General features: G+C 41.6%; 5 non-coding genes across 5 annotated transcripts; 2 read left to right on the top strand and 3 right to left on the bottom strand.

Annotated features, from left to right (window-relative positions):
• Positions 1,792–1,863, top strand: TRNAQ-CUG. The gene has a single exon. It is a non-coding gene; the product is annotated as a tRNA-Gln (tRNA).
• TRNAS-UGA lies at positions 3,555–3,636 on the bottom strand. Its single transcript has one exon. It is a non-coding gene; the product is annotated as a tRNA-Ser (tRNA).
• TRNAS-AGA lies at positions 5,904–5,985 on the top strand. The gene has a single exon. It is a non-coding gene; the product is annotated as a tRNA-Ser (tRNA).
• Positions 8,037–8,108, bottom strand: TRNAM-CAU. Its single transcript has one exon. It is a non-coding gene; the product is annotated as a tRNA-Met (tRNA).
• On the bottom strand, positions 11,318–11,399 carry TRNAS-AGA. The gene has a single exon. It is a non-coding gene; the product is annotated as a tRNA-Ser (tRNA).

Genomic DNA, 11,492 nt, shown 5'->3' with positions numbered 1-11,492 from the left:
TAAGAATTATGACTTGGAGACTCCAGGTGCTACCACCAATTGAACAATTCCAACAATAAAAGCCTAGAAAAAAAATCTATTTACTTTATACAAACTTTAGCCATTGAGACTTAAGAGAAATGCTGCTACTTAGAGATACTTCTATATGTTTCCTTCCTCAAAAGAAGCAAGGAAAATGCAATTTAAGTATAATTTATCTCATGGGAAACTCTGGGTAAAAATTAAGGATAAGCTGCAGTGCAGATTCTGATCATCTTGTGCTTCAAAATGAGTCTGGGTCCACCCACTGGTTCTCAAACCCAGGAGGAACCCAAACCCCATAACCACTCTGAGAGAAGAGAGAAACTCAGAACTGGTTTGGCTAGAATCTCACCCTCAGGGGTGGGTGCAACTTTGCCTCTTAAGTTACAGCATTGGGGTTAATGAATCATGGAGCTTGAATTTAAAAAAGATGTTGAGCGAAGTGGGGTCCCTTTGCAATTTTTTCCATCACAGTTAGCAGGAGAGCTCCATTCAGCTGCCTCCAGACGCGCGGGCAAGCACGCCATCCTGCAAGGACCTCTGTGAGCAAGAAATGAAGGGCAATGCTTGGTGACCTTCTCGCTGCCATCGGAGGCCTGGCACTGAATTATCAGAATAGTCCTGAGCGCGGACCTGTGTTTTTCCCGGGTAGTCACAGCACCGCCTCATTTAAGGGAGCAGGTCTCTTTCCATTAAACTGAAAGTCATTCATTTGTAGAATAATGCCTACATACATCCACGGAGACAGCGGGTGACGGGAAGCAGCCAGCATCCCCGGAACTCCACCCTCACAAATTCCAAGGCTCATCTCGGCTAAAGTTCTGTTGAAATCTCGACAGAAATTTGCTACTGGGCTGCCTCGGCGAACTTAGCCGAACGGAGGTAAGAGACTAGGAGCGTTGAAAGGGGCTCTAGAGACTGCGTGCGAGACGCCGAGGGATCCACCGACCCCGCCCCAGAAACCTAGTCTTTAAGGAAGCGTGCTGGCTTGAAAAAAAAAAAAAAAAGGTGTCCGCAGAATAGTAGTAAGAAAAATCTTTAGTACAATTTGGCAGTCTTCACTGGACATTTTTCTCTTGATGAAGTAGAGTATGATAAGTCTTTGATCTTGAAATATTGAATCTCTGATTTGCTCCTCACCAATCCCTACCCTTGACAAAATTCAGACTTTTGTTTCAAGTGTACCTTTTCCACTTTCTCGAAAACATAACTTCTCTTCTCTCACGGGTTCTTCCGTGAATGTGCCAGAAATCAACACATTAAAGCTTGCTTTCCTAGAGACAATGGACCTGATAACTAAATAATCTATGTGGAGAAACGTAATAATTTATGGCCAAAACTGCACAGAGGTACAGATAAACTATAAAATCTCAAAGGTTCAGTTTTCCTGTCTATATGAAGACTAAAAATACCTCGACGAGTTTTAAAGTATTACATCATACAATGAATATAACACGTTCAATCCAGTGCTGATGATACAAGAAATGTTCAAAATATTCATTCTTTTTTTTTTTTTTTTTTAAGAAGAAAGCAAGGACTAGAACCACCAAGTTTCTGAGTTAATGGCGGGGACGGGAGCGGACACTGGGGTCTTGTATTTGGCCAAAAAAAAAAAAAAAGGAGAAAAAAATAAATTAAATCCCTTAGGATTTTTTTTTCAAGTGTCGTGAGTGGACGTAGACTAAGTATTTTGATAGTTTAAATTAAATGGTTTCAGTAGCGTTACTGTGACACGTCACTGGCAGTTATGGCAGGCTATGTTCTGTGCTTGGTTCCATGGTGTAATGGTTAGCACTCTGGACTCTGAATCCAGCGATCCGAGTTCAAGTCTCGGTGGAACCTGCCAGTGTTTTGTCTCTTTATTTTCCCCTGGAAAATATTGTCTACCTATTGACAAAATCAGTTTGGCCTGTTTTATTTCTTGTAAGTCAGCATTTGGGTGAGGAGGCAGAAGTGAAATCCCATTCTGGTTTAATGGAGTTCATTTTATATGGAAGAAAAGGAGTATCAGAAGTAAGTTAAGTACAAGTGCAAGACGACAAAAGCCTTGCACTCTGCTGCGACTAGAAAATAAAAAACTAATAAAAACCAATAACGATTCTTTTAATAAAGTTTACTTTCAGTGCACACTAAAAGAATATTTGAAATTGTTCAATATTTCAGTGGGAAATAAATTAATCTAATAGTATTGGAGAATATATAAACAGCAAATTTCTTTTCTGCCCATGATCTCTACCTGCACAATTTCTGACTCCCTCCACCCTTCCACAGGGCCACTGAACCTAGTGTGTGTGTGTATATATATAGAGAGAGAGACAGAGAGAGAGAAACTAAAGGTGGAAAAATCTTAAAGTAGGTGATTTGAAGTAAACAAGCATACAATAGTCATTATTACATCTTAAAAATATCTACAGATTTAACCTATTTCAGCTTAAAATGGGTGGGGAATCCGTAATGACATTTTCACTGCCGTATTCATCTGCGCATTGGGCTACACACATAACACCAAACATCTTCTTTTATCAGATAAAATGAGTGACTACTGCTATTTCCTTACTAATTACATTCTTGGTGTAAGTTTTCCTCCCCCCCCCCCAACTTGTTCTTTTACTGTTTTGCAGTGGACTCTGGATTTTTGTTTTTTTAATATAGTATTTGTCTTCGATGAAGTTTGAGTTGTTTTGCTTTGTTTTCTTGAATTAGACGTTTGCAGCCATTTCACATGAACTAGAGACTGGGAAGATTCCACCCCCACCCCTACATAGTCTTATTATGATACCAGGTTGTGTTGGAGATTTTAAAACAATTTTTTTTTTTACAACTAACACATATTAAGCTTCTGCTCCCATATACTGATCTTATATAGTATCTGCTGCTTCTTAACATTAGCCCTTTGTGTAAAGCACTTATTCAAACATTCATGTCTAGGTTCTTCTTCATAATGAGTTCTATGAAGTTCGTGCTTCGATATGTAAACACACTCCTTTGTTCAAAACCAGAGTGCTGATTTTCTCTCTCACAGTGTGCCCCTAACTTTAAGACACTGTACATCTATATTAATTTGGTTGTTTTTTTTTCTTTTTTTGCAAATGCTGTACAGAGAAAACACTATTTATGGTCTCATTATATTCCTTTGACCGCAGAATGTGGAATCTACTCTTCATACTCCATTATCTATATAAACAGATCATTTTTACTTTGCTCAAAATTTTAGTTTGCTTTATTCTTTATTTATAGATACATATTCCCAGATGAAAATGCAAAAGATGTCTACTCTGCAACTGTAAAGCTGTTTTTATTGCATACGTAGTTGCCATCACACAGTATATATACCACATGGAAATATAAATATTATGGGACTCATGCTTATAGTGCATCTTGCTTTACATGAACCCCAGCATTCCTTGAGTTGACCATAGTGACGAGTTAACAGTAGTTGATGAGTATATCATGATGCTTTTAACAGCAAGACGGAATGCAGTATGGCGACATCGTCTGAGTTGGTGTTAACTACGTAGAATGCCCACTAAAATCGTAGTCGGCAGGATTCGAACCTGCGCGGGGAAACCCCAATGGATTTCAAGTCCATCGCCTTAACCACTCGGCCACGACTACTGACTTACTGCTTCTCTTGCGGGCCAAAGTGAAAACTAGTTAGTGGCAAGTTCTGCAACAGTTGTTTGACAACAAAAAGTTTCTTAGCCCTGTCCGGGTCTCTCCCTAGTGTATGAAAGAGAGCAAATCAAGAAGCAGCTGGTGATGTAATTCACTAAAAAGCTCCTAGACAAAGGACTGGATCTTCCTGGATGCTGGAGCTTGTCCAGCGCGGACACACACGATCACTCCTAGTTCTCGGGAACCCGCAGAAGGGGAGCTTTGTGTTTAGAGTGAGTTCCAAACAACCTCCAGTCGCAAATACCAATGGAAGAAGGAACTCGAATAAAGGGAAAATGCGAGAATTGGAGGTGCGGGGTGGGGGTGGTCATCTGTGTTTACTTTCAGGTTGAATATCTAAATCAGGAATCTCTTCCATGGCGTCAAACTGACGTGTGCTTCCAAAAGAACGATTAAAATCAGACTACCGCGACAATTCAGAGTGAGGAGTTGGGGGGTGGGGTGGGGGAACTGAGCAATTTCTGTCCTAGCTAGAAAAGGCAACGTTCCGGATTTCTTCCTTTGAAGGTCGCTTGTGTCATCCTAGTGAAGGCCGCCAGACAATTCCCAAGCTACCTAAGCCTTCAGCCTCTGGAGCCTGGGGAAAAGGGAGGCACTCAGCACAGGTTTCCCAAGGATCCGAATTCTGCCAGAGGACATTCTTGGTCCCTCTCAATGCAGAACAACGCAAAAATATATGAAAACACGTAAATGTTAGGGAAAAAAATCCAGCTAAATTAATAAAGTTGATTCTTGAGTCAGAGACTATCTGGTTTATGAGAATGTGATAATGAAGGGGAGACTTGGCTCTGATTCCTTTTCATGGAAATGTTGTTCAGTAGCCCAGTCGTATCCAACTCTTTGCCACCCCATGAACTGCAGCACACCAGGCTTCCCTGTCCTTTACCATCTCGTGGAGCTTGCTCAAACTCATGTCCATTGAGTCGGTGATGCCATCCGACCAGCTCATGCTCTGTCGTCCCCTTCTCCTCCTGCCTTTACCCTTTCCCAGCATCACGATCTTTTCTAATGAATCTGCTCTTCGCATCAGGTGGCCACAGTACTGGAGCTTCAGCTTCAGCATCAGTCCTTCTAATGAATATTCAAGATTGATTTCCTTTAGGGTTGACTGGTTTGATCTTGCAGTCCAAGGGAATCCCTCCAAAACCAAGGACTTTATCTCTGAGTTCTAGGAATGGAAGTGTTTCGCTGGGGCATAAACTAGTAGAGAGAATCTCAACTATGAAAAGAACATGACCATCATGATTGAGGTGGAATATACCTTGCTGGGAGTTCAAAGAAATCATCTCTTTAGGATAATAAGAATTATACTCCCCTCACCATATTCTTGCAAATGTTATTTGGTCTTGCTACCAAGGCACTTACTATATACATCCATTTAGGCTCATAAAGGGTTTATAACCTTTAACACAGTAAATTTATTTTGAAGTTTATTGTCCTTGAATGGTCTAATCAAAGTATTGCCCCCAACCAGCAAAGTGTGCACCACTTGGGAACTTGTGAGAAATGCAAATTCTTGGGCTTGGATTCAAATCTACAGAATTAAAAACTTTCTAGGAGTGGGGTGGCGGAGAAGGCAATGGCACCCCACTCCAATACTCTTGCCTGGAAAATCCCATGGATGGAGGAGCCTGGTAGGCTGCAGTCCATGGGGTTGCGAAGAGTCGGACACGACTGAGAGACTTCACTTTCACTTTTCACTTTCATGCATTGGAGAAGGAAATGGCAACCCGCTCCAGTGTTCTTTCCTGGAGAATCCCAGGGATGGGGGAGCCTGGTGGGCTGCCGTCTATGGGGTCTCACAGAGTCGGACACGACTGAAGTGACTTAGCAGCAGCAGCAGCAGCAGGAGTGGGGTGGGCAGGTGTGAGGAGATGCAGCAATCTGCTTTAATAAAAAGCCCTCTAGGTGGTTCTGATGAGTGTATGTATCTCATGGATCCTCATCAGAAGCTGACAGCAGGAAGCTGGTCTCTCAGAATGTCTTCTATTTAGGCTCCTTCTATCAGACTATCAGAATAAGGGGTCCTTCCAGACTGAGGAGGAAGTGTTACTTGCCAGTTTGCCACAGTAGCGAGATATTCGACTAAATGATGTCAAAGAGCAAGAAATTTTACTTAATACAAATACACTTTCTGGTAGAAAATTTCTTTGAAAAGAACTTTATTCTGTACTGTTACTCATGTAAAGATACAGCTCAATTGCCAAGTAGTCGTGGCCGAGTGGTTAAGGCGATGGACTAGAAATCCATTGGGGTTTCCCCGCGCAGGTTCGAATCCTGCCGACTACGGTACCTTTCCCTGGGGCATAGCCAGTTGGGGAAGAATGCCCGTGTCTTAAAGTGAGAAGGCTTGTTCTCCAACCTGGCTCTTTATGGCTGCTGGGGAAAGGCATGAAGCATTCGAATGGCGCCCCAAACAGCATGGGGGTCTTACTACTATTATTAGCTTTAAGAAATTCTACCATACCCTTAACGGTGTTTTCTTTTCTCCCTAGGAGAGTCAAGGCTTTGGTGATGCCTTCCCTTTTCCTGTGATGAAAACCCTGCTTACAAGGCAGACAGACTTTCTTAAGGAAAAAAACTTGAAATGAGTGTTTCCTTGTTCAAAGAACCTCATCCTTATCAGGGGTCATCTTCATCTTTGTTCACGTACAAAGGAAACTCCATGAAATCTTGGATGAAGTGAAAGTTAAAGTTAAGGTTGCCAAGTGGGAAATCCAAAATGGGTATTAATAAGCAAACCACTACACAACTAAAGAAATTAAGTAAAACCATTTCCTTTGTGATCCAACTAGATAGGGACGATGACCTTACATATGGTGGACTTGTCTTGGGGCCCAAAAGCAGTGATGGGTATGACTGTAGATGGATCTGCTAGTTGCACTTTTTTCTTACTCTTAACTTACTGAGTCCCCAGATATTCTCTGGTGGGCAGTGATCATCGAGGTGGTGGGTCATACCTGGTGCAGTGGAAATCAAAAATAATCCACGAAGGAAATTATGGAAATAAATCACCAAGTCTTGGTAATTTCTAATCCACTCCAGGCCTTGGTCATAGGGGAATCGGTGGCAGCTAAGCAGAACATTGTTGATCCCTGCATTATTGATGACAAATAAGTGAAAGTGCAGGGTCATTGATCAAAGTCAGGCTGAGTACTTAGGGTGAGATTGATTCTGGGACTTTATTCCTGGAATCAAAGGCTGCACATGTACCATGGGGGTGCGTTTTACCTCTACATAGTCAGAAGAAAAGCGCTAGACCCAAGCTACATAAAATTTGCCGAGAAAAACTGGTTGTCACTTGAGGAAGAAGGAGCACACAGCTGATGAAGAGACCCAAGCACGAGGTATTTGCTTGATCTCCTTTACATATGTAGTAGCAGGTCAGGAAGTCCTAGGTTCAGGTGTCAAGTTCCCTCCTGGTCCCATACCTGAAACCAGATAAATGGAGCTTGAAGTTATTTTTGTTTCAATTTGGTGAGGACCATCTCCTTCAAACTCCATGTGGTCTCAATTCTGTACTTTCTCCTTCCTTTCCTGAACTTCCACTCAACTGCTCCTCCTTTCCTTCTCTCTCATTTGTTCTTGCTGCTGTTTAGTTGTTAAGCCATATTCAATTCTTTGGTGACCCCCTGGACTGTTGCCCGCCAGGCTCCTTTGTCCATGGGTTTTCCCAGGCCCACTGGAGTGGGTTGCCATTTCCTTCTCCATCTCTCTCCTTATGTCTTCCCTTTTGTCCACCAGCACTCTCATCTCCTTTCTCATTGTCTTCCATTCTTTTTCCCTCTTCTCTCTGCTCCTCTTCCCCTTCTGCTGTTACCCAGCATATCTCAACTGGACACTTTCTCCTTTGTGTTCCTTCCTCTAGGACAAGGTGGAATCATATAAATCCACCTCTGCTTCTGCCCAACAGGTGGAGATTCCCCATCATTTGAGGTCTGTTTTTCTTCCACAGTTTATCTTGACTTCATCCCACTCAAATACTGGAATGACCAGCAGTCAAAGAAATGAGTGTAGCCATGGTTATAAGTAAAGCTTCTTGGATTCAACATATATTTTTTGAGCCTCTCTAAGAGAGAGTCAAGTAAGCAGTGAGGGAGTAGACAGCTGCAGTGGAAGACAAGTTAAGACTAGGTAGTGCCTGCCATTATTCTGTAGGCTTCTGAAGACAGCTGGAGCAGAGAAAATAAGATATTCCTGTCCCAGGAAGCCCAGAGGATGAGAATGGTCGTGGGATCATCTCTGGAGGCTTTTTTTTTTCTGGTGGCTTTTGTCTACAGTTTCTACTTTGCGAATGTTTCAGTAGGTTAAGTACTCTTGAGGAAAAAGATGACCACACATAGCAGAGGATGGTTTCGATCCATCGACCTCTGGGTTATGGGCCCAGCACGCTTCCGCTGCGCCACTCTGCTTATGTTAGGGGGAGATGCTAGGAAATATTTTTCAACCTTGATTCTTTCGCATTTCTCCAACACTTCCAAGTTTAATACTGTCACTTTCTCTATCTTCTTTTCACCATTCTCTTTCTTCATCTGTCTCCTCTATGCTTTTCACTTTCTTTCTGGCCCTTATAGTCTGTGTCATTCTCAAAATATTGATGCCACACAATCTCTAGTTTTCAGTCCTCACAAATCTTCAACCCTTTCTTTCTTTAAGAGGGTGACAATCATTCCCTTTGGATCAAGAATTATGATAGCTAGGTAGGGAATAATGATGGCTAGAATGTCAGCTTTCCAGAACCAGAACTCAGCAAAGCCTTTTAAAACCTTTCAAGAGTCAGTTTCTCCCTCACCCAAAGCACTTTCCTCTGGATTTCCTCTTGGTCCTGCCTTTCTCCTTTTTTCTCCTTTCCCTCCTTCGAAGCATGTACTTAGATTTATCAGGCAAAAGTGGACAATATCTTGTGTTCAGCTTAAGTTACTCCCCCCTCCTGGGTGCTACACAGATTCCTCTTGCTCTGCTGCTCTTGATTATTGGAGACTCCGAAATAAGGCTCCATTTTGCCAAATTCCCCTTCTTGCGAGGTTCAGAGCCAACTGAGACTCCTTCCCTCCACACCCCAACCTGGAGTCATCTAGCTCTTCTATTTTCAGAGGTCTAGTCATATGGCAAGTTTGTTTGAATGTGGTCTCATTGCTCAGAAACTGAGAAACTTAGGAATTAAGATAGTCCCCCAGGGACTCAATAGGTCCTGAACTGAAAACGAAAGCTCCCACCAAGGGTAGGGACAAGGCCCTTTTCTGCAATGAGGATTTTGCCGCCAACGATGGGACAAGCTTTCCCTGAGGCAGACATGGTTTGTGGCAGCAAGAAGTCAAACCTCAGAAGGTGCTGACTGGTTTCCTCCTTGAGCTGTCCTTCATCCTTTATATATTCTCTTCTGAATTTTGCTGGAGGAGGAAATGGCAACCCACTCCGGTACTCTTGCCTGGAAAATCCTATGGACGGAGAAGCCTGGTTGGCTACAGTTGATGGGGTCGCAAAGAGTCAGACACGACTGAGCGAATTCACTCCACTTCACTTCTGAATTTTGCAGATCGCTTGCCTTGTCTACAGTAGATTCTTGGAGTTTCTGCTCTTTTCCTTATTACTTGCCACAGAAGCTTCAGACCTAGTGTTGGCAACCCAAGACAATGTCTCAGTGAGGAGGCAGGGGTCATCACTTCTATATCTGTATCCACTGTCAATATTCTCCTGCCAGCATTAACAGAATACAGTCTTCTCTTTCTGGAAGAGTTTCGCTTGGCCTATGCACCTGTGCCTCAGTCACTTTCTCAGTAATGGAAAGGTTTGAGCCCAGACCTGAAAGCTTCAGATGCAGGAAAGCTTTATGGCTAGGGACTTTGTCATTGTTAGAGAGAGTTTTGCCCTGTCAAAATCTCTGCCCAAGTTTCTAATCATGTGCTGATTTGCCATCCGTCTATCCCCATTAGTGAAATGTCTCTTCATGTCTTTTATTCATGTTCTAATTGGATTGTTGAGGTTTTTAAAAAGTTTGTTGTTTCCAGAATTCTTGTGCATTTGCAAGATACTGTCTTTTGTCAGGTATGTGGTGTGCAAACATTTCCTCCCAATTTGCAGCTTGTTTTTTCAACTTCTTAATAGTGTCTTAAAAAAAATAATTTTGTTTATTACTTTGTTTTTGGCTGTGCTGGATCTTCATTTCTGCTCGGGCTTTCTCTAGTTGCAGTGAGCCATGGGCTACTCTTTAATTGCGGTCCACAGGCTTCTTATTGTGGTGGATTCTCTTGTTGCAGAGCATGGATTCTAGAGTGCTGGACTTCAGTAGTTGCGGCATATGGGCTCAGTACTTGAGGCTCCTGGGCTCTGGAGCACAGGCTTAATAGTGGTGCAGGCTTAGTTGCGCTGCGGCATGTGGAATCTTTCTGGCTCACAGGTTGAACACATGTCTTTTGCGTTGGCAGGCAGATTCTTTACCATTGAGACACCAGGGAAGCCCATGGTGTCTTTTTGTGGAGTAAAAGTTTTAAATTTTGATGAGGTCCACTTTTTTCCTTTTAAGGATTGGGCTTTGGTATCAAGTCTAAAGGATGAAGATTCTGAAGATCTCCTATGTTATTCTCTGAAAATTTTATAGTTTTACATCTTAGTTTGTGATTTATTCTTATTTTATATATGGAATGAGGTCTAGATCAACATCAAAAAAAGGTTTTTGTTTTTGCCTATGAACGTCCAATTGCTCCTGCACCATTTGTTGAAAAGGCTATCTCTCTCTCTTTCAGTGAATTTTTTATTTTTTGTACTACTGTCAAAAAATCAATTGGGTATATTTTGTAGAGGCCAGAATATATTTTTAATGGAAGGAAATAACTGAGACAATTACTAAACATTAGTTTGCTAAAATTTGCTTAAAATAGTGAATTGAATACTATACATTAAAAATAATAATATATACTCTGGAAGGTTATGCAAAAATTTATTTCAGTGTGGAGAGAAAGTGAACAGCTAGAGCATGGATAGAAGATAGATTTTATTCATTGCATATAATCTCAATATTATTTAAACTTCATATCATGATTATTATATTTAATTATTATAAATATTAAAATTCTTAATAGGCAAGGAAAATAAACTTCGTATAAGTTGATCACTGCCTTCTGGTAGAGATAGTTTTCCAGTCAAGAATTTTGTTTTCTTTAGATAGCATTTGCTTCTAGCTTTTTACCCCATAAACATGCTGGAGTTGTGTGAAGCAAGCATGGGGTTATTGATCGATTTCCCTTAGACAAATAAAAATATGTGTGTTAGAGATATACAGGTTATAGTTACATATGAGAAAAGAAATCCCTGAAAAGGTAAAATTTTCATGGAGAAGCAAGTAGGATTTTGAAAGCAGGAAACAGCAAGGTATCTCTGAAGTTAGGACTCTTCTCAGGGGAAAAGAAAATATATTAGGATTCAGGTCAAACCTATTGGAAAAATGCAATAATTATGACTTGGTTTTTTCCGGCAAGGGTGAGTTAATCGCAGGATTACAAGCCGGAAAGGGTAGTAACTGCCTGCATCTTGGTTAGAGTTCCTGTTTGTGTTTGGACTTGCAACTCCGGAATTTGTCAAAAAGCATAGTATTAAGAAGGAATTATTCCACAAATAACTACCACGTAGTCGGCAGGATTTGAACCTGCGCGGGGAGACCCCAATGGATTTCTAGTCCATCGCCTTAACCACTCGGCCACGACTACACAATAAGACAACATGCTATGAGAATAAATAGCCATGCTGAAGTTTAGCTTTCATAAAATTAAATCACATACCAGAAAGATTGAGTCACATAT

This window comes from Capra hircus, chromosome 23 (genome assembly GCF_001704415.2).
Source record: "Capra hircus breed San Clemente chromosome 23, ASM170441v1, whole genome shotgun sequence".
Classification (NCBI taxonomy): Eukaryota; Metazoa; Chordata; class Mammalia; order Artiodactyla; family Bovidae; genus Capra; species Capra hircus.
This window is presented reverse-complemented; position numbering and strand designations above follow the sequence as displayed.